Source organism: Thamnophis elegans, unplaced genomic scaffold (genome assembly GCF_009769535.1).
Source record: "Thamnophis elegans isolate rThaEle1 unplaced genomic scaffold, rThaEle1.pri scaffold_46_arrow_ctg1, whole genome shotgun sequence".
Taxonomy (NCBI): domain Eukaryota; kingdom Metazoa; phylum Chordata; class Lepidosauria; order Squamata; family Colubridae; genus Thamnophis; species Thamnophis elegans.
In genome coordinates, this window is record NW_022473897.1 from 118,912 (window position 1) to 140,317 (window position 21,406).

The following is a 21,406-nucleotide window of genomic DNA, read 5'->3' on the forward strand; positions in this document are numbered from 1 at the left end:
CAAAGAAGCCTCTGCTATTTTATTCCCTTTTCTCTCTCAGGTTTAACCCACAGAAGCCTCTGCTATCCTATTCCCTTTTCTCCCTCAGGCTTGGCCCAAAGAAGCCTCTGCTATACTATTCCCTTCTCTCCCTCAGGCTTGGCCAAAGAAGCCTCTACTATTCCCTTCTCTCTCAGGCTTGGCCAAAGAAGCTTCTACTATTCCCTTCTCCCTCAGGCTTGGCCCACAGAAGCCTCTGCTATCCTATTCCCTTTTCTCTAGCACCTCGTAGGATCCCTGCTCCGGAGCTTGTCGGGTGTGAGTCCCTGCTGGTGAAGTTGGACCTCAAGGGTCAAGTGGGTTTGCTGTTAACGTACCTGCCTCCCAACAGCGTTGCAGCAGCCCTCCCCTCGCTCCTCGAGTCAGTAGCCGAGCTAGCAATTGAGTTCCCCAGGCTTATGGTCCTGGGGGATTTCAATTTGCCTTCGCTCGGTGAACACTCTGATGGGGCGCAGGAGTTCATGGCTTCCATGACCCAAGTAATTCGGGGCCCAACCCACTCAGCGGGTCACATGCTCGACCTCGTATTCCTCTCGGAGCAGTGGAATTGTGATCTTGGTCTGAGGGGTAATGAGATCATACCCCTGTCGTGGTCAGACCACTGCCTACTGAGGCTTGACTTTCGGAGACCAAACCCCCACTGTAGGGAGGAGGAACCGACCAGGTGGTTCTGCCCCAGGCGACTTATGGACCCCTTGAGGTTCCAGACGGAGCTTGGGGTTATTCCTGATACCCTCGCCCACAGTCCGGTGGAGACTCTGGTTGCTGCTTGGAACTCAGCAGCGACGGAGTCTCTTGACCGGATTGCGCCACTACGGCCGCTCCGAGGCAGTGGATTCCGGAGGCCACCTTGGTTCACCGAGGAGCTCCGGGAGAGGAAGCGCCGGAAGAGACGCCTAGAGCACTTATGGAGGTCCAACAAATCCGAATCGAACCGAGCACTTTTAACATCTTGCATCAAGGAGTACATCAGGGCAATTAGGACGGCGAAAAGATCTTATATTGCCACCTTGATTGCATCCGCTGAGTCGCGCCCAGCCGCCCTGTTCAGGATAACCTGCTCCCTCCTAAATAGGAGGGATACAGGGGACCCCCTGCAGGGTAGGGCTGAGGATTACGTCCAGTTCTTGGCGGACAAAGTTGCTTGGTTTCGGTCGGACTTGGACTCCGATTCTGCAGATCCAGCCGAGGCACAAGGGGATAATCTGATAGACCATCGCTGGGTTGAGTTTCAGGATGTTGCCCCTGGGGATGTGGACAAGGCCATGAGAGCTGTGAGTGCCTCCACTTGTGTACTGGACCCGTGCCCCTCCTGGCTGGTTGTTAACAGCAGGGAGGTGACACGGGGCTGGATCCAGGTGATTGTTACCGCCTCCCTTCGGGAGGGGGGTCTTTCCCTCCGCACTTAAAGAGGCGGTGGTGAGACCCCTCCTGAAGAAACCATCCTTGGATCCAGCCGTTCTTAACAATTATCGTCCAGTCTCCAACCTCCCCTTTGTGGGGAAGGTTGTTGAGAAGGTGGTGGCCTTCCAGCTCCAGCGGTCCTTGGAGGAAGCTAGTTATCTCGACCCATTCCAGTCCGGCTTCAGGCCTGGTTACAGCACAGAAACCGCTTTGGTCGCATTGACTGATGACCTCTGGAGAGCCAGGGACGGAGGCCACGCCTCCATCCTGGTTCTCCTTGACCTCTCAGCGGCTTTCGATACCATTGACCATGGTATCCTTCTGCGACGACTGCGGGAGGTGGGGGTGGGAGGCACTGTTTTGCAGTGGTTCTCCTCTTACCTCTCGGACAGGTCGCAGTCGGTGTTAGTTGGAGGGCAGAGATCGACCCCTAGGCCCCTAACATATGGGGTGCCGCAGGGTTCGGTCTTATCCCCCCTACTTTTCAACATCTACATGAAACCGCTGGGCGAGATCATTCGGCGGCACGGGATAAGATACCATCAATATGCGGACGATACCCAGTTGTATCTGTCCGCCCCGTGCCAACTCAATGAAGCGGTGGACGTAATGAACCGGGGCCTTGAAGCTGTTAGGGACTGGATGAGGGCTAACAAGCTTGTGCTCAACCCGGATAAGACCGAGTGGCTGTTGTGTTTCCCTCCCACTAATTTGGCAAGTGTTCCATCTCTCAGGCTGGGGGGTCAAACACTACACCCCTCAGACAGGGTTCGCAACTTGGGAGTCCTCCTGGACCCACAGCTGACCTTTGACCACCATTTGTCAGCTGTGACCAGGGGGGCATTTGCCCAGGTCCGCCTGGTGCACCAGTTGCGACCCTACCTGAACCGGGAGGCCCTCACAACAGTCACTCGTGCCCTTGTGACCTCTAGTCTGGAGTACTGCAACGTGCTCTACATGGGGCTGCCCTTGAAGAGCATCCGGCGACTTCAGCTAGTCCAGAATGCGGCCGCGCGAGCGATTGTGGGTGCACCTCGGTTCACCCACATAACACCTATCCTCCGCGAGCTGCGCTGGCTACCTGTCGATCTCCGGGTGCGCTTCAAGGTGCTACTTGCCACCCATAAAGCCCTTCATGGTAGTGGATCTGGATACTTGAGAGACCACCTCCTGCCAATTACCTCCTCGCGACCAATTAGATCACATAGATTAGGCCTACTCCGAGTTCCATCTGCCAGTCAGTGTCGACTGGCAACCACGCGGAGGAGAGCCTTCTCGGTAGTAGCTCCGACCCTTTGGAACGATCTCCCCGTGGAGATTCGTACCCTCACCACCCTCCAGACCTTCCGCACAGCCCTTAAAATCTGGCTATCCCGTCAGGCCTGAGGCTAAAGATTGTAACCCACCCCCACCCGAATGGTATGAATGTTGTGTTCTTTTTAATTATGTATTGTTCTTATGTGTCATGGTTTGTATCCCCTTCCCCCATGAGTTGTAAGCCGCCCTGAGTCCCCCCAGGGAAAAGGGCGGCCTATAAATAAACTTTCAAATTCAAATTCAAATTCAAATTCAAATTCTCCCTCAGGCTTGGCCCACAGAAGCCTCTGCTATTTTATTCCCTTTTCTCTCTCAGGATTGGCCCACAGAAGCCTCTGCTATCCTATTCCCTTCTCTCTCAGGCTTCGCCAAAGAAGCCTCTGCTATTTTATTCCCTTTTCTCTCACAGGCTTGGCCTACAGAAGCCTCTGCTATTCTTTTCCCTTCTCTCCCTCAGGTTTGGGGAGAGGCTCCTCCTGTTGTGCTCCCTCTGTCCCCTCCCTTTCCTTCCAAACCCTCCTTTTATTCCCACCTCACCCATGCTACATATACTAAGCAATATCTTTTTTTCTACAGCATTTCCTTGAACCTCTAATTCAAAGTGAATAATTTCTTCCCTATAATTAACTGTTTAATTGTGTTTATTTCAACTTCATCTCCTAATTCATCAAATTTAATAATCATTCGCATTTCTGACTATTTCAAAAATATAATTAAATAATTTTTCCATTCTGAAATAATAAGCTTTTTTTAAAAAAAGAATTTAATTTCACCAGTAAATATCTGTTTAGCGAAGGCAACTTGTGAATCATTAATTCTCAAAGGAATTGCACAATCCTCCTTTCAGTGAAAGCAAAATAATAAGAATTTGGAAAAATGCAGAGCTGTTATAATCACCTCAGAATGGTAATATCTGACCACTGTTTCTATTCAATAAAAACAGCTCTCTGGTTCCTTATATCAGACTGTCCAACTTAAGAAAAGTCAATGAGAGAGGTAAAATGGCTTAAATAAGGAAAAGCTTCATTCAGTATGATAGTCTTTGAAGCACTGGTTTTGGTCCTTTTCCCCAAAGTTGTGGGTAAGATTTCCAGTGCTAAATGCAGCATCAGTAAACCTCTGCCTCTACTTCACAAACAATACCAACCAGGGGACCTCATCATTGTAGGCATTCTGTCTAAGATCTACATATTGTATGATATGATGGACTTCAGGAAAGCACCATCTAGCGATCTCTTTGATGAAATTCTGTAAGTTTTTAATGCACTTACAATGTTTTAGCAGATAAAAACCATAAATCTATTTGACTGATCTTGGAAATCCTGGTTAATATTGGATTTGGTTTACCTGGAAATTCCAAGATAGATAACCAAGCAGAAAAGGGTGCTATTGTGGTTAAAATAGGGCTCAGAAGAAAGCAGTAATGATGATTTTTTAGAATGGAATGGAACAGAACAGAACAGAATAGAATAAAAAAGAATATAACTCTTTATTGGCCAAGTGTGATTGGACACACAAGGAATTTGTTTTTGAGGCATATACTCTCAGTGTACATAAGGAGAATAAAATACATTAATCAATAGTAAAAAGATACAACACTTAGTGATAGTCAAGCCATCAAATCATACTAGTAAAACAAATAAAACAATATAAATTGAAAGATACAAGTAACATGGTTATAGTCATAAGTGGGAAGAGATAGATACTAGGAAGAAAGAGAAGAAATAATTAGTAAATTATTTGACAGTGTTGTGGGAATTAGTTATTTAGCAGAGTGATGGCATTCGGGGAAAAACAGTTCTGGTGTCTAGTTGTTCTGGTATGCAGTGCCCTATAGGGTCATTTTGAGTGCAGAAGTTAAAACAATTTATGTCCAGGATGTGAAGGGTCTGTAGATATTTTCACAGCCGTCTTTTTGACTCGTGCAGTATACAGGTCCTCAATGCAAGGAAGATTGGTAGCAATTGTTTTTTCTGCAGATCCCTATTATCTGTTGAAGTCTGTGTTTGTCTTGTATGGTTGCAGTGCCAAACCAGACAGTTGTGGAGGTACAGATGACAGACTCAATAATTCCTCTGTAGAATATTTTATATAAAGTTGGGGGGGGGGGGATTAACCAACCAACAACTGCGTAGATACAGTCATCTGAAATTAAGCTCAACTCGTGTTCATCTACAGTATTTACATACAATGTTTTTTATAATAAGACCTAAAATTAACTGGTGTAAATTTTAGTCCACTGAAAATGTGGTTACAATGACAATGTATCCTCTTTTGATATAATGAGGAACTGAATAACCTTTTAACAATTCACAAAGGTGAATGTTTACCTTTCCTATGATTGATAATAAATCATGTTTTCCAGTTGTATATATGTATACAATATATTTTCATAGTCATGTCTCCAGAATGAATCCTTTGTAATATATTTTAAGGTAAAAGTAAAAGCTTCCAGGTCAGCTCTGTATCCTCCTCAGATGGGAAATTTTCCTCATATAATAATAAAGGTTCCCCTCTCACATATGTGCTAGTCCTACACAACTCTAGGGGCAGTGCTCATCTCCATATCAAAGCTAAAGAGCCAGAACTATCTGAAGACATCTCCATGGTCATGTGGCAGGCATGACTAAATGCCAAAGGTGCACAGAACGCTGTTAACTTCCCACCAAAAGTCGTCCCTGTTTTTTCCACTTGCATTTTTACAGGCTTTCGAACTGCTAGGTTGGCAGAAGCTGGGACAAGAGATGGGAGCTCAGTCCATTACATGGCGCTAGGGATTCAAACCGCTGAACTGCTGACCTTCTGTTTGACAAGCTCAGTGTCTTAGCCACTGAGCCATATATTGCACTGAAATGTAATGCATCTCACATTTGCAGTGAATGCTCTGTGAAAGATAATCTGATTCCCTTTTCAGAGTCATGACTCCTATCTATCAGCATTTCCTGGCTTTGGAATTTACAATCAAGGAGATCAATGAAGATCCTCAGATTTTACCCAACCTCACCTTGGGTTTTCACATCTATAACAGTTATTTTACTGCAAGTTGGACCTATCATGCCTCACTGGAACTGTTTTCTTCACAGAACCAATTTATTCCTAATTATGACTGTGACATCCAGAACAGAAAAATAGCAGTTATTGGAGGCCCAACCTTTGAAGTCTGCCTACACATAGCTAATATTCTGTCCCTTTATAAAGTACCACAGGTACAAAGCTTATATTTAAAATTCACCATGTTTTAATTTACATGAATTAGAAATAAATATTAGAATACATAAAGTAAGCAATCATGTATCTGTGATTGTGTGTTTGTGCATATGTATCAGACATATAAAAAGTCATCAGATTGAAAATCTTTTTATTGGTGAATATGCCCATGTCAACAGATGTTGCAAATTGACCCATGATAAGATTTGTCATAACAAGTGATTTGGGATCAGGTTCACCATCTCTGAATAGACATGTATGGAAGAGCAGATGCATTTTTTCTATTTCAGACTCTGTATTGTACCTGGCTGTCTCCATGTGCAACATTGTTTTAGAAAGATGCTATAGAAAGATGCTATCCCCGATATCAAGGTATTCTCATGAAAGATAAAAAAGATACAAGAGCTTTAGATATTGAAGAAAGTATTGTACCGATGAAACATGCTTGTTGACCCAGAATTTCCTGTGGTAGGGTGGATAATTTCAGAAGTATACATTTTATTTATATCATACCCTAACTCCTATTTTTGTTGAATTTCACAACATTCAAACTGTTGTGGCCCACCAGCAGCCAGTGGATCTCGCGGCAGAGTTGGACAGTGAGGAGGTTGGGGAGGAGCATGGGCCACAATAGTTGAACGCTGAGTGGGCCAGTCCTGGAGGCTGGGAAAGGCTCAGACGAGGTGTCTGCGTCAGAGGCAGAGACAGGGCCAAGGCCGTCTGGCAGTGATAAAGTGCCTATGGAGCTAGACAGCAGTGAGACAGAGGAACAGCCAGGGCCTGTTCACAGTGTGCGTATGTACAGAGCTGCCAGAAGAAAAGAACAACTCAGAAATCAGGGTCAACTTGGGAGTAAAGTCACAGGTGGAAGGTGATTGGCCCCTCTCTTAGGAAATAAAAGAGGAGTGAAAGGGGAGTGGGCTTTTTTAGGAAATAATTTGATTATTCGGTCGTTAGGTTCATTTCAGGAGTGTGAAAATCCATCCGTGAATCTCAGAGACACTGTGCCCAGTCTTTCCTTGCACAGCACCTCATTTGGAAATATTTATATGGCAGCTTTTCATGATAGATAAGGTCTGTAGTCATAATTACTCCTTTGAGAGACTTTGCCAGGCCTTTCTGAATGTGAATGAGAGGAATTCACATTCGTTTAATAAAAGAGGTTTTGTCAGGACCAGGATTCTGCTTTATGCTTTTTGGGGAAGTCTAGGTCAGAACACAAACTAGAACGGAAGAATTCTCCATTAACGTTTCCTGAACATAGCTACATATAAATTGGAAATGGGAATAGGAGATTATTCTGGAAAATCAGGCACTACAAGCAAATATTTGTAAATGACATTTTCCCCATTCCCTTATTTCTGTCTTTCTTTGATAAGCTTACTTATGGTTCAGCTCCAGAGATAATTTCAGAGTCTCATCAGGGTCTCACACAAAAGATGTTTCCAAATGTGGACTACCAATACGATGGGATTCTCCAATTACTACAGCATTTCAAGTGGACATGGATAGGGGCACTGTATACACATAATGAGAATGGTGAAAAGTTTATACATGATGTCGTGCCTATGTTTTCCTTGACAGGGATATGCTTTGCATTTACTGCAAAGTTCCCTGGAATGACTTATTCAAACAGCTTTGATGAATTGATAGGAGAAGCTGTTGAAACATATAAAGTGGTTATGACCAGCACAGCTAATGTAGTGATAGTTCATGGTGAAATGGATGATATGATTCTTTTGAGATTTTTTCCATTTATATCCCAATTGGAAAAAATGCCAGTATGGAAAAAAAACATAGTATGGGTTTTAACAGCCCAGATGGAATTCACATCACTTCCTTTGTTGAAGACTGTAAAAATTGACTTCCTGCATGGTGCTTTATCTTTTGCAATTCACACAGAGGAAGTCTTGGGATTTCAGGAATTTCTTCAGATGAAAAACCCCACCCTGGCAAAAAATGATAGCTTTATTAAGGTCTTCTGGGAAAATGCATTTGAATGCTCGTTTCCTAATTCCACCACAGCCGGGGAAGACAGGGTCACCTGTACTGGAGAAGAGAAACTGGAGACTCTTCCTACATCTATATTTGAAATGCATATGACCAGTCAGAGTTACAATATCTACAATGCAGTTTACGTGGTGGCACATGCTTTGGGTGATCTCTTTTCACCTGTACTGAATTACAGAGCAGGAGAGCCTGTAACCGAATTGAAGCAAAAGCTGTGGCAGGTAATGGTTGTAACAACTTAAAATGCATGGAGTTTGCCACTTTGGCAGAAAAAAAATTACTGTAGACGCAACTCATTCTGTCAACTGTGGTTAGCATCTAAAGGGCAAACTATTTACAAATATCAAATTATTCTCTAGACTTTCTTCCCAAGGAAAGTCAAATATACCATCCTAAGACATCACTCAGGAAATAATTCCATACATAACCCTATTGAAGAATAATTCCACATGTTCATTGCGGATATTTGTGCAAAGAGGTTCCATGATTTTCTTAATAGTCCTGCTTAACTTTGAAGGTGTGAAGGTTTTGCTCTGCTAAAAAAACAATGGCAGATATTTTAGTGGAAAAAAAGTAAAAGTTCTGGGAGAAGAAAGAAAAAAGAAGAAGAAAAAGTAATCACATAATAAAGAGAAAAAAGGTATATGAAAATGTGACTTCCAACCTTCATCACAATAAATATAAACAAATTTAGTAACTCTTTACCCTCTTTAACATTACAAACATTTATATCTTCATCCCACATCTCATCTCTTATCTATAAATACATTATAACATAATCTTTTCAGTCCTGGTGTCATTAAAATATTCAAAAAAGGCATCTAGAAGTAACTATATATTTTATTTTAGGCTTGATCAAATAAATCAATTTTCTATTGCTTCCTTTTATCTCTAGCCATTCTAATCTTCTTTTTATCAAATATTGTCACAGGATTTGATTTCTCTTTATTGTCTTAACCCATCATATAGAGTTCTTCATAGTTTTAACAAGCCTCTTTTGTGCATCCGATAGGAAAATAAAAATCCAGGTCACTCTCTTTATATGTCCTTTTTAAATTTTAAAACCTCAGCCAATTGCTCTTGCACAACCAGTAAGACATCATTTTCTAAACCATTATTTCAGACTGTCTGCTATAAATCCAGTTTTGACACCATTTCTGTGTTGATAATTAATGTTTATTCTACATTTGACATTTCTTCAATAGCTTCTTTTGGACATAGAGTATCCATATAAGCATCTATGGAGAATCTCAATCATCCAGGTCACGGGTGTCTCAAAGATGCTAAAGAAACTGAACTTTCTTGGGTTTGGACTTTCAGTTCTGAAGAAGCTTCCTGGATAAGAAACAAAATATTGTTAAAGGAAAAAAAATGTGAAAATCCAGTTGCCTTTTGGAGAAAAAACACATTTGAGATATCCACATAAAAAGATTTCATTCCTGTCACTATTGATATTGTGGCTACTGTTTTCTGATTCCATTCTTCAGTATTTCTGTTGTCATAACCATTTTTCAAGCTTCTATATCTTTCATCTACCTAAAACCTTAAGTCCTCTTTAGAGTCTAGTTTTTGAAATCATGAAATTGCTTATCTTTGTAATGTCTTGTAAAATCCAAAACAACATCTATTTCCCTCATGAATCTGTTTATTATTACTTCCAAAATCTTATTGTGATATTGAAATTTTATCTGGACCTGAAATCCATTTGATATTTTTGAAGATCAAAATCTTATTTAGCCTTTTGTTATTTATTTCAAATTCTTTAAATTATTAAGCTTATAAATAAAAAATTCTTCTGTTTAGGATTAATTCCAAAAGGTGATTAGAAAGTGAAAAAGTTATTAATTAGGTTGGTTGTAGATCAATGGAATAGAACAGAATAGAAGGGAAAGGAATGGAATAGAATAAAACAGAATGGAACAGAACAGAACAGAATGGAACGGAATAGAATAAAAGAGTTGGAAGAGACCCCGGAGGCCTTCCAGTCCTATTCCCAATCCATTGAGCAAAAGACCCTATATCATTTCAGGAAAATGGCTGTCTAGTCTCTACTTGAAAGTCTCCAATGATGTGGAATAATGATGTCTTTACACCCAATATATTCTTCTAATTGAAAACCTATATCACAACATTAATTTTGCCCCCTTTAATTATCATTATTTACCTCTCAGTAAGCTATATAGATTCTCCAAAATATCTACAATAAATGAGCTACCCATAATATATCCTTATTATTATTCTGTAATGTTTATTGCTCCTTGGAACATAGGTGGATTAGATCATAGATTTACGTAATTTGCTTTATAATATATGTAGAATTACTTTGTATAATTGTCATATTTAAGTTTTTCACACTAAATAGTGCTATATATTTTCCCTAAGAACCTTGCGGGAAAGACCTTTAGCTTTTCAACACAAGGTAAAGAAAAACCAACTATGTATTCATAGTTCCCCTCAAAATGTCCTGGGCATTTTATAAGAGCTATGGGAGTAATTCATGGGACATTTTCTTCAAATTCTTCTATAAGAAATCAAGTCAGTTCTTCACATAGGATAGATACTCTCTGCAGCTTACCACTTAAGTAAGGAAGAACATGCCACTAAGGTTTCTCTTCTTACTCCATCGTTCTTACTACATCATGTAATCATTCATCACCTTTAGGTATAAATCTCTGTAATAAAAAGCAAATTCATCCTCAAGAGTTTCCTAGTTAGAATAGAATAGAATAACAGTTGGAAGGGACCTTGAAGGTCTTCTAGTCCAACCTCCTGCTTAGGAAGGAAACCTTATACCATTTGAAATGATTACCCATATTTTGCGGAGTATAAGACGGACCTTTTTTCCTCAAAAAAGAGGTTGAAAATCTGGGTGCATCTTATAAATCGAATACAGCATTTTTTTGCCTCCTGAAGCCACGCCCCTTCACCAAAATGGCTGTGCATACCCTTATGGAGGCTTTCAGAGAGCTCCTGGGGGCTGGGGAGGGCAGAAATGAGCAAAAAATGGGCCATTCCCCCGCCCTGGCAGCACTCTATAAGCCTCCATAAGGCTATGCATGCAATTTTGTAATTTTTTGACAAAAAACCAGCTCGTTTTCACTAAAAACAGGCTATTTTTTGCTCTTTCTTGGCCCCCAACTCTTCATTTGCACTCTGCAAGCCCCCCCCCCCCCCCCCGCCCAAAGCTATTCATGCCTTTTATTTGGAAAAAACGGATACGTTTTTGGAAAAAATGGGCCGTTTTTTGGGAGGTTTGCAGAATGCAAAAACTTTTTTTTCCTTTTGGAAAGGAAAAAACTGATTGATGAGTTTAAGTGCTCAAGTGCTGTGCCAGCAGAAACAAGTCTTAGGTGCTGTAGGTTGTCAGCAATTTCCTTCTCCAGCACATGGATAAATACACCTGGAAACATCTACCTACCTACCTATCTACTCTCTCGCTCTCTCTACCTACCTACTGTATTTCTCTCTCTCTCTCTCTCTCTCTCTCTCTCTCTCTCCCTACCTACCTACCTACCTACCTACCTACCTACCTACCTACGTAACTACTCTCTCTCCCTACCTACCTACTGTATTTCTCTTTCTTTCTCTCCTTCTCTATCCCTCTACCTATCTATCTACTTTTTTTTAATTTTCCTTTTCAAAACCTTGGTGCATCTTATACTCCTGTGCGTCTTATACTCTGAAAAATATGGTATTCAATCTCTTCTTAAAAACTTCCTGTGTTGGAGCATTCACAACTTCTGGAGGTACTGTAAATTGTTCCACTGATTGATTGTTCTGTCAGGAAATCTCTTTAATTCTAGGCTGCTTCTCTCCTTGATTAGTTTTCAACAATTGCTTTTTGTCCTGCCCTGGGGTGCTTTGGAGAATAGCTTGACTCCCTGTTCTTTGTGGCAGCCCCTGAGATATTGGGACACTGCTATCATGTCACCCCTCTTCCTTCTTTTCATTAAACTAGAAATAACCAATTTCAAGCACTGTTCTTTTTATGTTTTAACCCAGGGATTGGCAACCTTAAACACTCAAAGAGCCACAAAGGTCCTAACTGGAAGCCCCCCCATTCAATTCTGGAGCCAACTGGAAGTCTGGTTTTCCCCACCATAGTCTCCTCCTAGCGCAGCATCCTTTTTCCTCTACCTGTCCTAACCAAAAGCCCTATCAAAAGGCGCTGGCTAAACTCTTCATTTCCCACATTTACCGCTTGCATGGAGTGCCCGATCGTATCATCTCCGATCGAGGTGTCCAATTCACATCAGTTTTCTGGAAAGAATTTCTCAAACGTATTGGCTCCGCCCAGGGCCTTAGCTCCGCCTACCATCCTCAGACTAATGGCGGCTGTGAACGGACTAATTCTGTTCTTGAACAATATTTACGTTGTTTCATCAATTATCAACAGGATGATTGGGTAGACTTGTTACCACACGCTGAGGTGGCCTACAACAACTCTGTCCATTCCAGCACGGGTTTCACCCCTTTCCGGGTCGTTTATGGTCAAGATTTTGTTCCTATTCCTGAATTGCCTCAGGACCAGCCGCAAGTTCCATCAGTCGCGGACTGGAGTGAGCGTCTCAGTCGTGTTTGGCCATTGACCCTCTCCACTTTGGACGCTGCGCATCGGGCCCATAAGAAACAGGCGGATAAGAAACGCTCTCAGCCCTATGAATACCGGACTGGTGATTTGGTTTATTTGTCGACAAAGTTCCTACACACAACGCAGAGGTCAAAGAAGTTGGGACCCAAATATGTGGGGCCGTTCCCCATCGTAAAGGTCATCAATCCTGTTTCTGTTCGTTTACAATTGCCCAAACACCTCAACCGGGTCCACCCAGTGTTCCACATTAACCTCATAAAACATGTTCGTGTTTCCCACTTGCGTCCCCCTGATGACCCTCCGCCTGCTCCTTTGCTCGTCGATGGGGAACGTCACTTTGAAGTTCGTGAAATTCTTGACTCCCGCAAGCGCCGTAATCGCATCCAATACCTGGTGGCTTGGAAGCATTTTCCTCCCTCCCACACGGAATGGGTTGATAAATCCCATGTTCGTGCTCCCAGACTGCTTCGGAAGTTTTATGCTGCATACCCTGACAAGCCTTAACTTTCTCTCACCCCCTCCCTTCTTCTTTTTCTGTTTTGTTGTTTGTCTGTTCGTTGTTTTTTTTTATAGGCCTGACAGCCTTTTTCCGGAGGACGCCCGGATGTCAGCTTCTGCTTTGCTACTGCTTCAGCTGCCATGAAACGGGGAGGGAGGGTTTGGTATTTGGGAGGGGTTATTCAATGTGCTGGAGGAATGTTCTAGTATTTACTGGATGGTTGGAGTACGCATGCGTGGGGGCTTCCCGCCTGGACCAACGGCCCCGACATTCCATCTTCGTGATGCCTTTTGAAGTTATCTCACACCTGACACTTGAAGGACTTATGATTGGCCTGAGGCTATGATCCCAAGGGGTGGGGAATGGACTATTCTATATATCAATTGCTTTCGCGCCTAATTAAACAGACTTCGCTTCGCAACTGCTCGCTAACCATTTGTAATTAGTAAAAGTACTTTTGATTTCCAACACATGGAATCTCTTGGTCATTCTTTCCTAATTATATAATGGAGGGATGCTGACATGTGGAGCTAATCAGAAAACCTGCCCTTTGCCATAGAGTCTCCTCCTGGCTCTCTGTGCTTTCCCCCCTCCCAACTGGAAACTTCTCTCAAAATTGTGGGTGACGGCTGGCGACAGGGAGCCACAGCAGAGGGATGAAAGCACCACATGCAGCTCCAGAGTTCGTGGGTTGCTGATCCCTGTTTTAGCCTTTAAAGCTAATTTTGACTCATACAAGATGCAGAAGTTAGAAAGGGGCGATTCTGTACAATTCTTTTTTCCATTTAATTATTGTAATATTTTTCAAGTGCAGTGTAAAACAGGGCTTTTTTATTGAATCTATTTAGTATCCTTTAATTTCTATGTTTAGTTTTCAACATTTCCCTTTAGACATGAAAGATAACCACATAATTCACATAATTCAGTATTAAGTAATAATACTAATATTTTATCAACTTTTGGCCATATCAAAGAATTTCAAAGGCTCATTCTCTATATATTTCAAACAGGATTTTCTACAACTGGATAAATTTCTTGTCATGAATTTTTCTTTCAACTTATTTTTCCATTCAGCTCAACCACTTTATGAGAAGGATTTCATTCAACAAAAGTGCAGGGGGAAAAGTTTCCTTCAACCAAAATGGAGAGTTGGAGACTGGATTTAATATTATAAACTGGATCACTTTCCCAAACCAGTCTTTCCGGAGGGTCAAAGTTGGAATGATAGACCCCATGAATCCCCAAAAAGAAATGTTCTCCTCTTCTGAGAAATCTATTGTGTGGCCAAGCATATTTAACCAGGTAAGATCTAAATAAATTCCAAAGGATAGTAGATAATGATTCCATGAATGAAACCTCTCAACTTAACCCTTACAGAAAACAAAATTCCCTTTTTACAAATACGAAATCATTGGCTAACTTCTTCCTATTTTGGAACAGTCTGGGGGCTATGCTGACAACAAATTGCAATCTAGTGCATTTGAATGACAAACTATGTGTCACAATGGTTTGGGCCTCCACTGCAGCACCATTTACTGGCAATTGCTTGCAAGCCTGTGACACATCTAATTTGGCAAATATTTTCCCCAGCCCAAGGGACATTAGGGCAGTGATGACTAACCTTTTTGTTGTTGCATGCTGAAAGTGCCCTTGCCCACCTGCACCCATAATGCAATGCATGTGTCTCACACACAGAGAGACACGCACACACACACACACACACACATGTACCCTGCCCCCTGTCCATGTGTACATGATGCCCTGCTCTCTGTTTTGAGCCTAGTAAGCCTCCCTGCAGCCTGCTGGGACCAAAAACAGGCCATGGGGAGGGGTGCGCTACATGCTCATGCCCTCCCCTTCACCCCAGTGAATGTGCATGTGATCCTCCAATTCCCCCCCCCCCCCATGCATGTGTGGTAGAGACCTGAAAATCAGCTGGCCGGCAGGAGGTGCACTCACATGCACAGTGGAGCTGAGCTGGGCTTACGGTTCATGTGCCCACAGAGAGGGCTCTACATACCATCTGTGGTACGCATGTCATAGGTTCGCCATCACTGCTTTAGGCAGACCATCCAGGAAAATAGAAAAATAATGTTAAAAATCTAAAGGTCCAATTTTCTCAAGTACTTAAGGTGCTGACCTAGAAACTGGGTGACAGTGAATTTTAGTCCTCCTTTATGCATGAAAGTTATCTCAGTGTCTTTGAACCAGTCAATCTATCTAAGCCCAACCCAACTCATGGTGTTGCTATTGAGAAAATTAGAAAGTAGGAGTATTATATAGGCCACCTTGAGATATAAAATAATCAAAATATAATCTAATAATACATGTTTGATAAATATTGAGGCACGATATTGTCAGAAACATTTTTTTCATTCATTTTTGAGCAGACCCAGCCACTTTCACAGTGTAGATGTCAGCTTCTGCTTTGCTATCGCTTCAGCTGCCATGAAACGGGGAGGGAGGGCATGGTATTTGGGAGGGGTTACTCGTTGTGCTGGTGGAAGGTTCTGGAGTTCACCGACTGATCGGACTGCGCATGCATGGGTGTTTCCCGCCAGGTCTAGCGGCACTGACATTCTATCTTCGTGATGCCTTTTGAAGTTATCTTGCACCTGACATTTGGAAGACTTATGATTGGGCTGGGACTGTGATGCCAAGGGGTGGGGAATGGGCTATTCTATATATCAACTGCTTTCGCGCCTAATTAATCAGACTTTGCTATGCATTGCCTTTTAACCATTTTTAATTAGTAGAAGTACATTTGATTTCTATGCATGGAGTCTCATGGTCTTTCTTTCCTAATTAACTAATGGAGAGGAGCTGACAGTAATAACCAATGCCCTTTGGGCTACAGTAAGAGCAAGTTAGAAGGGAAGCCATTTTGCTGCTATGATTGCCTTCGATGTCCAGAAGGGAAGATTGCAAATCACCAAGGTAAGAATTGTGCCTATAACTGACTTAATTTTGATTTAAGGATCCATGTCACCAATCATAATGGACGTCAATGTCAACTTCCATTCTCTTTTTAACTTTCGCATTTGCATGTCCATTTCCTCCATTTCTGTTTGTTTGAATTATTTATTTTAAACTCTAATAACATATTTTGTAGACATACTTAATTAAAGGACATCTGACTAAATCTTTGAGAATAGAATAGAATAGAATAGAATAGAATAGAATAGAATAGAATAATAGTTCTTTACCGGCTAAGTGTGATTGGACACACAAGGAATTTGTCTTTGGTGCATATGCTCTCAGTGTACATAAAACAAAAGACACATTCCTCACAAATCATAAGGTACAAAACTTAGTGATAGTCATAGGGTACAAATAAGCAATCAAATCATACTAAGAAACAGTCAATATAAATTGTAAGGATACAAGCAACATTTACAGTCATACAGTTATAAGTGGGAGGAGATAGGTGATAGGTATGATGAGAAAATTAATAGTAATAGCAATGTAGAGTTAGTAAATAGTTTGACAGTTTTGTCAGAATAGGGTTGTTTAGTAGAGTGATGAGGTTTGGAGAAAAACTGTCCTTGTGTCTAGTTCTTCTGGTGTGCAGTGCCCTATAGCATCACTTTGAGGACAGAAGTTGAAACAATTTATGTCCAGGATGTGAGGGGTCTGTAGATATTTTCACAACCCACTTTTTGACTTGTGCAGAATACAGTTCCTCAGTGGAAGGCAGGTTCATAGCAATTGCTTTTTCTGCATTTCTAACTATCCACTGAAGTCTGTGTCAGGAAACCCTCTACCATTTCAGACAAATGGCTATCCAACATCTTCTTAAAGACTTCCAGTGTTGGGGCATTCACAACTTCTGGAGCCAAGCTGTTCCACTGATTAATTGTTCTGTCAGGAAATTTATCCTCAGTTCTAAGTTGCTTCTGTCCTTGATTAGTTTCCACCCATTGCTTTTTGTTCTACTCTCAGGTGCCTTGGAGAACAGTTTGACTCCCTCTTCTTTGTGGCAGCCCCTGAGGTACAGGAAGACTGCTTTCATGTCTCCCCTAGTCCTTCATTTCATTAAACTAGACATACCCAGTTCCTGCAACCATTCTTCCTATGTTTTACCCTCCGGTCTCCTAATCATCTTTGTTGCTCTTCTCTGCACTCTTTCTAGAGTCTCCACATCTTTTTTACATCGTGGCGACCAAAACTGAATGCAGTATTCCAAGTGTGGCCTTACCAAGGCATTATAAAGTGGTATTAACACTTCACGTGATCTTGATTCTATCACTCTGTTTATTCAGCCTAGAACTGTGTTGGCTTTTTTTGGCAGCTGCTGCACACTGCTGGCTCATATTTAAATGGTTGTCCACTAGGACTCCAAGATCCCTTTCACAATTATTACTGTTGAGCAAGGTACCACCTATACTGTACCTGTACATTTCGTTTTTGTTGCCTAAATGTAGAACCTTACTCTTTTCACCATTGAATTTCATTTTATTAGATAGTGCCCAATGTTCAAGTTTGTCAAGATCGTTCTGTATCTTAAGCCTACCTTCTGGAGTGTTGGCTATTCCTGACAGCTTGATGTCATCTGCAAATTTGATGAATTCCCCATTTAGTCGCTCATCCAAATCATTGATGAAGAAGTTGAAGAGTACTGGGCCCAAAACAGAGCCTTGGGATACTCCACTGCACTCCATGTAGATGCAGTTCCATTGAGGACTACCCGTTGAGTGCGGTTGGTCAGCCAGTTACAAATCCATCTGGTGGTGATGCTGTCTAACCCACATTCTTCTACTTTATCTAGTAGTAGGTTATGGTCTACCTTATCAAATTCCTTTCTGAAGTCCAAGTAAACTATATTGACAGCATTCCTCTGATCCACTAATTTTGTCACATTATCAAAGAATGCAATAAGATTAGTCTGGCATGATCTGTTTTTGACAAACCCATGTTGGTGTTTGGCTATTACTTTGTTTGCTTCTAGGTATTTGCTAATTCGTTGCTTGATTATTTTTTCCAGAATCTTTCATGGTATTGAGGTCAGGCGTATAGGTCTATAGTTTCCTGGACCTATTTTTTTCCTTTTTTGTCGATGGGAACCACATCAGCTCTTTTCCAGTCCTCTGGTAGTTCCCCGGTGATCCAGGATCTCTGAAAGATATAGTTCAGTGGTTCTAGATCTCGTCTGCCAGTTCCTTCAGAACCTTGGGGTGTAATCCATCCGGTCCTGGTGACTTGAACTCGTCTAGGGTAGACAGGTGCTCGCTTACCATTTTCTTCCTTATTTCAACTTGTGTTCCTAATCTGATTTTTGTGGTGTTGTTTTTGATAGGTTGGACTGTTTTATCCCTTTGTGTAAAGACAGATTCCAAAAATGAGTTAAGTAGTTCTGCTTTCTCCCTGTTGCTTGTCACCTTCTTGCCACTTTCTCCCAGCAATGGACCAATTGTTTCCTTAACTTTTTTCTTGTTTTTAACATGTTGGAAGAAGCTTTTTTTGTTATTTTTTTTTTACTTTTGTGGCAAGCCTTTCTTCATTGTGAGCCTTAGCTTTCCTTACTTCATCTACACAGTCTCGGGCTATTTGCTGATATTCTGCCTTAGTTATGTCCCCCCTCTTTACACTTTTTATACTTATCTTTTTTGTCTTTCAATTTGTCAGAGAGTTCTTTATGCAGTCATACTGGTTTCTTTTGTTAGCTGTTATTTTTCTTCTTCATTGGTATTGTTCTAGATTGGGCTTTTGTAATCTCATTTTACAAAATTTCCCAAGCTTCTTGAGTTGTTTTCCCCTTGAGGATTGTCATCCATGGAATTTTTCCCAAGTTCTCTCTAAGTTTATTGAAATTAGCTCTCTTAAAGTCCAAGACTCTAGTTTGACTTTGTTCTACTATTTGTGTTTGCATTTGTGCTTGCACTTCAAAGGATAACTCCCCCCCCCCAAATGATATGTAGGTAGGTCCAGGAAAAATGTTTAGGGTTAGTAATCATTGACCAATGTTTTAGACAAATCTAAAATTATGAAAACCCAAGAAATTAAGAAACTAAGGAAAAGGTGAAATTGATACATAATGTAGAAAAAAGGAGTGATCATGTACGATCTTCATTTGCTACAAATGCGAGCCATTTTTGATCACAGAATTTTAGAAATATAGTTAAGAAGTACTGTATAAATTTGGTTTCTTTTCAGTTTTGAGCTAGCAAGCTATATACTAAGCATTATATGTTCCAACTTACTTATTTTAAAAACAATTTTGAACTAACTGATTTCTTATATTCTCTTTTGTTTTCTAGACATGGATGACTGTTTTCAATGTCCAGATGATGAGTACCCTAATAAGAAGAGGGATATGTGTCTCCCCAAAGTTATAACATTCTTGAAGTATGAAGAATCTTTAGGGATGGTTTTAGCCAGTTCTGCTCTTTCTTTTCTTTAGTCACACTTGGAGTCTTATGGATTTTTATTAAGCATCAGGAAACTGCCATTGTCAAAGCCAACAACCGGAATGTCACATATGTTCTCCTTGTTTCGCTTCTTTTGTCTTTTCTTTGTACTTTGCTATTCATTGGGAAACCCAACAAGGTGGGGTTTGTCTCCTTCGTCAAACTGCCTTTGGCATCATCTATTCAGTTGCCATTTCTTGTGTTTTGGCCAAAGCCACCATTGTAGTTCTGGCCTTCATGGCCACCAAGCCTGGTACCAAGATCACCAAGTGGGTAGGGAAAAAACTAGCTATGTCTATAATATTTTGCTGCTCCTTCATTCAAAGTAATATTTGTATTCTATGGCTTATAATCTCCCCTCCTTTCCCAGATGTTGACAAAAATTCCATGTTAGAAGAAATAATCTTAGAATGTAACGAAGGATCTGCCTTCATGTTCTACTGTGTCTTGGGCTTTATGGGCTTCCTTGCCATTATCAGCTTCATGGTGGCTTTCCTAGCAAGGAAATTGCCTGATACTTTCAATGAAGCCATGTTTATCACCTTCAGCATGTTTGTCTTCTGCAGTGTCTGGTTGTCCTTTATTCCAACGTATCTGAGCACAAAAGGGAAATATATGGTTGCTGTGGAGATCTTCTCCATTATAGCCTCTAGTGGGGGGTTATTAATTTGTATCTTTTCTCCCAAATGCTATATTATAATTCTAAAGCCTGATCTGAACAACAAAGGAGTTTTAAAAAATAAGACAACATAGTATAAAATGGGGTGATGCCAAGAAAATAGAATCTTTGTAGGCCAAAATTCTAGTCCTTTGTATTTAATGTAAGTTCTTAAGGATATACTTACTATTCAATATAGTATTTTTTTAAAAAAATATTGCAGTTCATTTACAATTAATATATTTAATTGGAATCAGTAGGGCATAGTCTTGATTACTTTCACTATCTATGGATAAAACTTAAAATATAAATTGTGTTTAATACTTTCTGTTCACTGAGGTAAAAAGCATCATCACTGAAATATGTGATGGAGAAATAATTATCTCAACATTCAAAAACTATATTGATATTTTAATTTTGATCTTTTCAATTTTTTAAAGGATATTAAGAATAGCTGTTAGGGAAACCAAGAAGATCTTGAAATAATTCTTTGAAGGTTTTTTAACCAAATCTAATAATGTAACAAATGAAAAAATGAAAGAGATGGTAGTAGAAACGATTGTCTTCCAGTATCTTAAATTTGTTTACGTGTGTGTTAAAAACTCACAGTTTCAAATGTTGCACCTCCAGCAATAAAGGAAACTCAAAAATACCATCAAATAAATGAAATGCACTTGAAAAACAAAGTAGAAAAGCAGAAATTACATTTCTGAGAAAAATGATATCTTTTAATTGGAAAAATCTTTATAGTAGAGTTTTTTCATTTATGAAAATATGGACCAATGAACAATGTTTATGCTAATGAAAAAATATGAACAATGTAATTAATCTGCACTACTCTAACAGCTGATCTGAGTTTTTGCAACAATAATTTGATTTCAAAATCAATCTGTAATTATAAAACTTACCAACCCTCTAACCCACTGTAGCTCATATTATGAAAAATTGTCCGATATGAACAGAACTTCATAGCAAAACTCAGTGAAGTTCACATTAAATGAAAGAAACCTGGTAGAACAGAAGTGAAGTATTTTGTAAGTGGAGAATAGCTCCATCACCTATATTACTTTCTTGGGATTCCAACAGGAAAATGTTTATTTCTTTATTGAGAAAATGTAGATGATCACTCAACTCACTCTCAGTGACTCCAGGCAAATTACAAAAATAAAACTATACAAAACCACCTACTGTACCTTCATCCCCCTGGAGACCGCATCAGACAATCCACTTGATGGGCTCCACATCACTATGAGATCCCCAGGTCCATTGGCTTC

General features: G+C 40.7%; 1 pseudogene; it reads left to right on the plus strand.

The window, feature by feature from the left end:
• Positions 1–3,792: 3,792 nt before the first annotated feature.
• LOC116523556 lies at positions 3,793–20,227 on the plus strand (annotated as a pseudogene).
• The last annotated feature ends 1,179 nt before the right edge of the window (positions 20,228–21,406 follow it).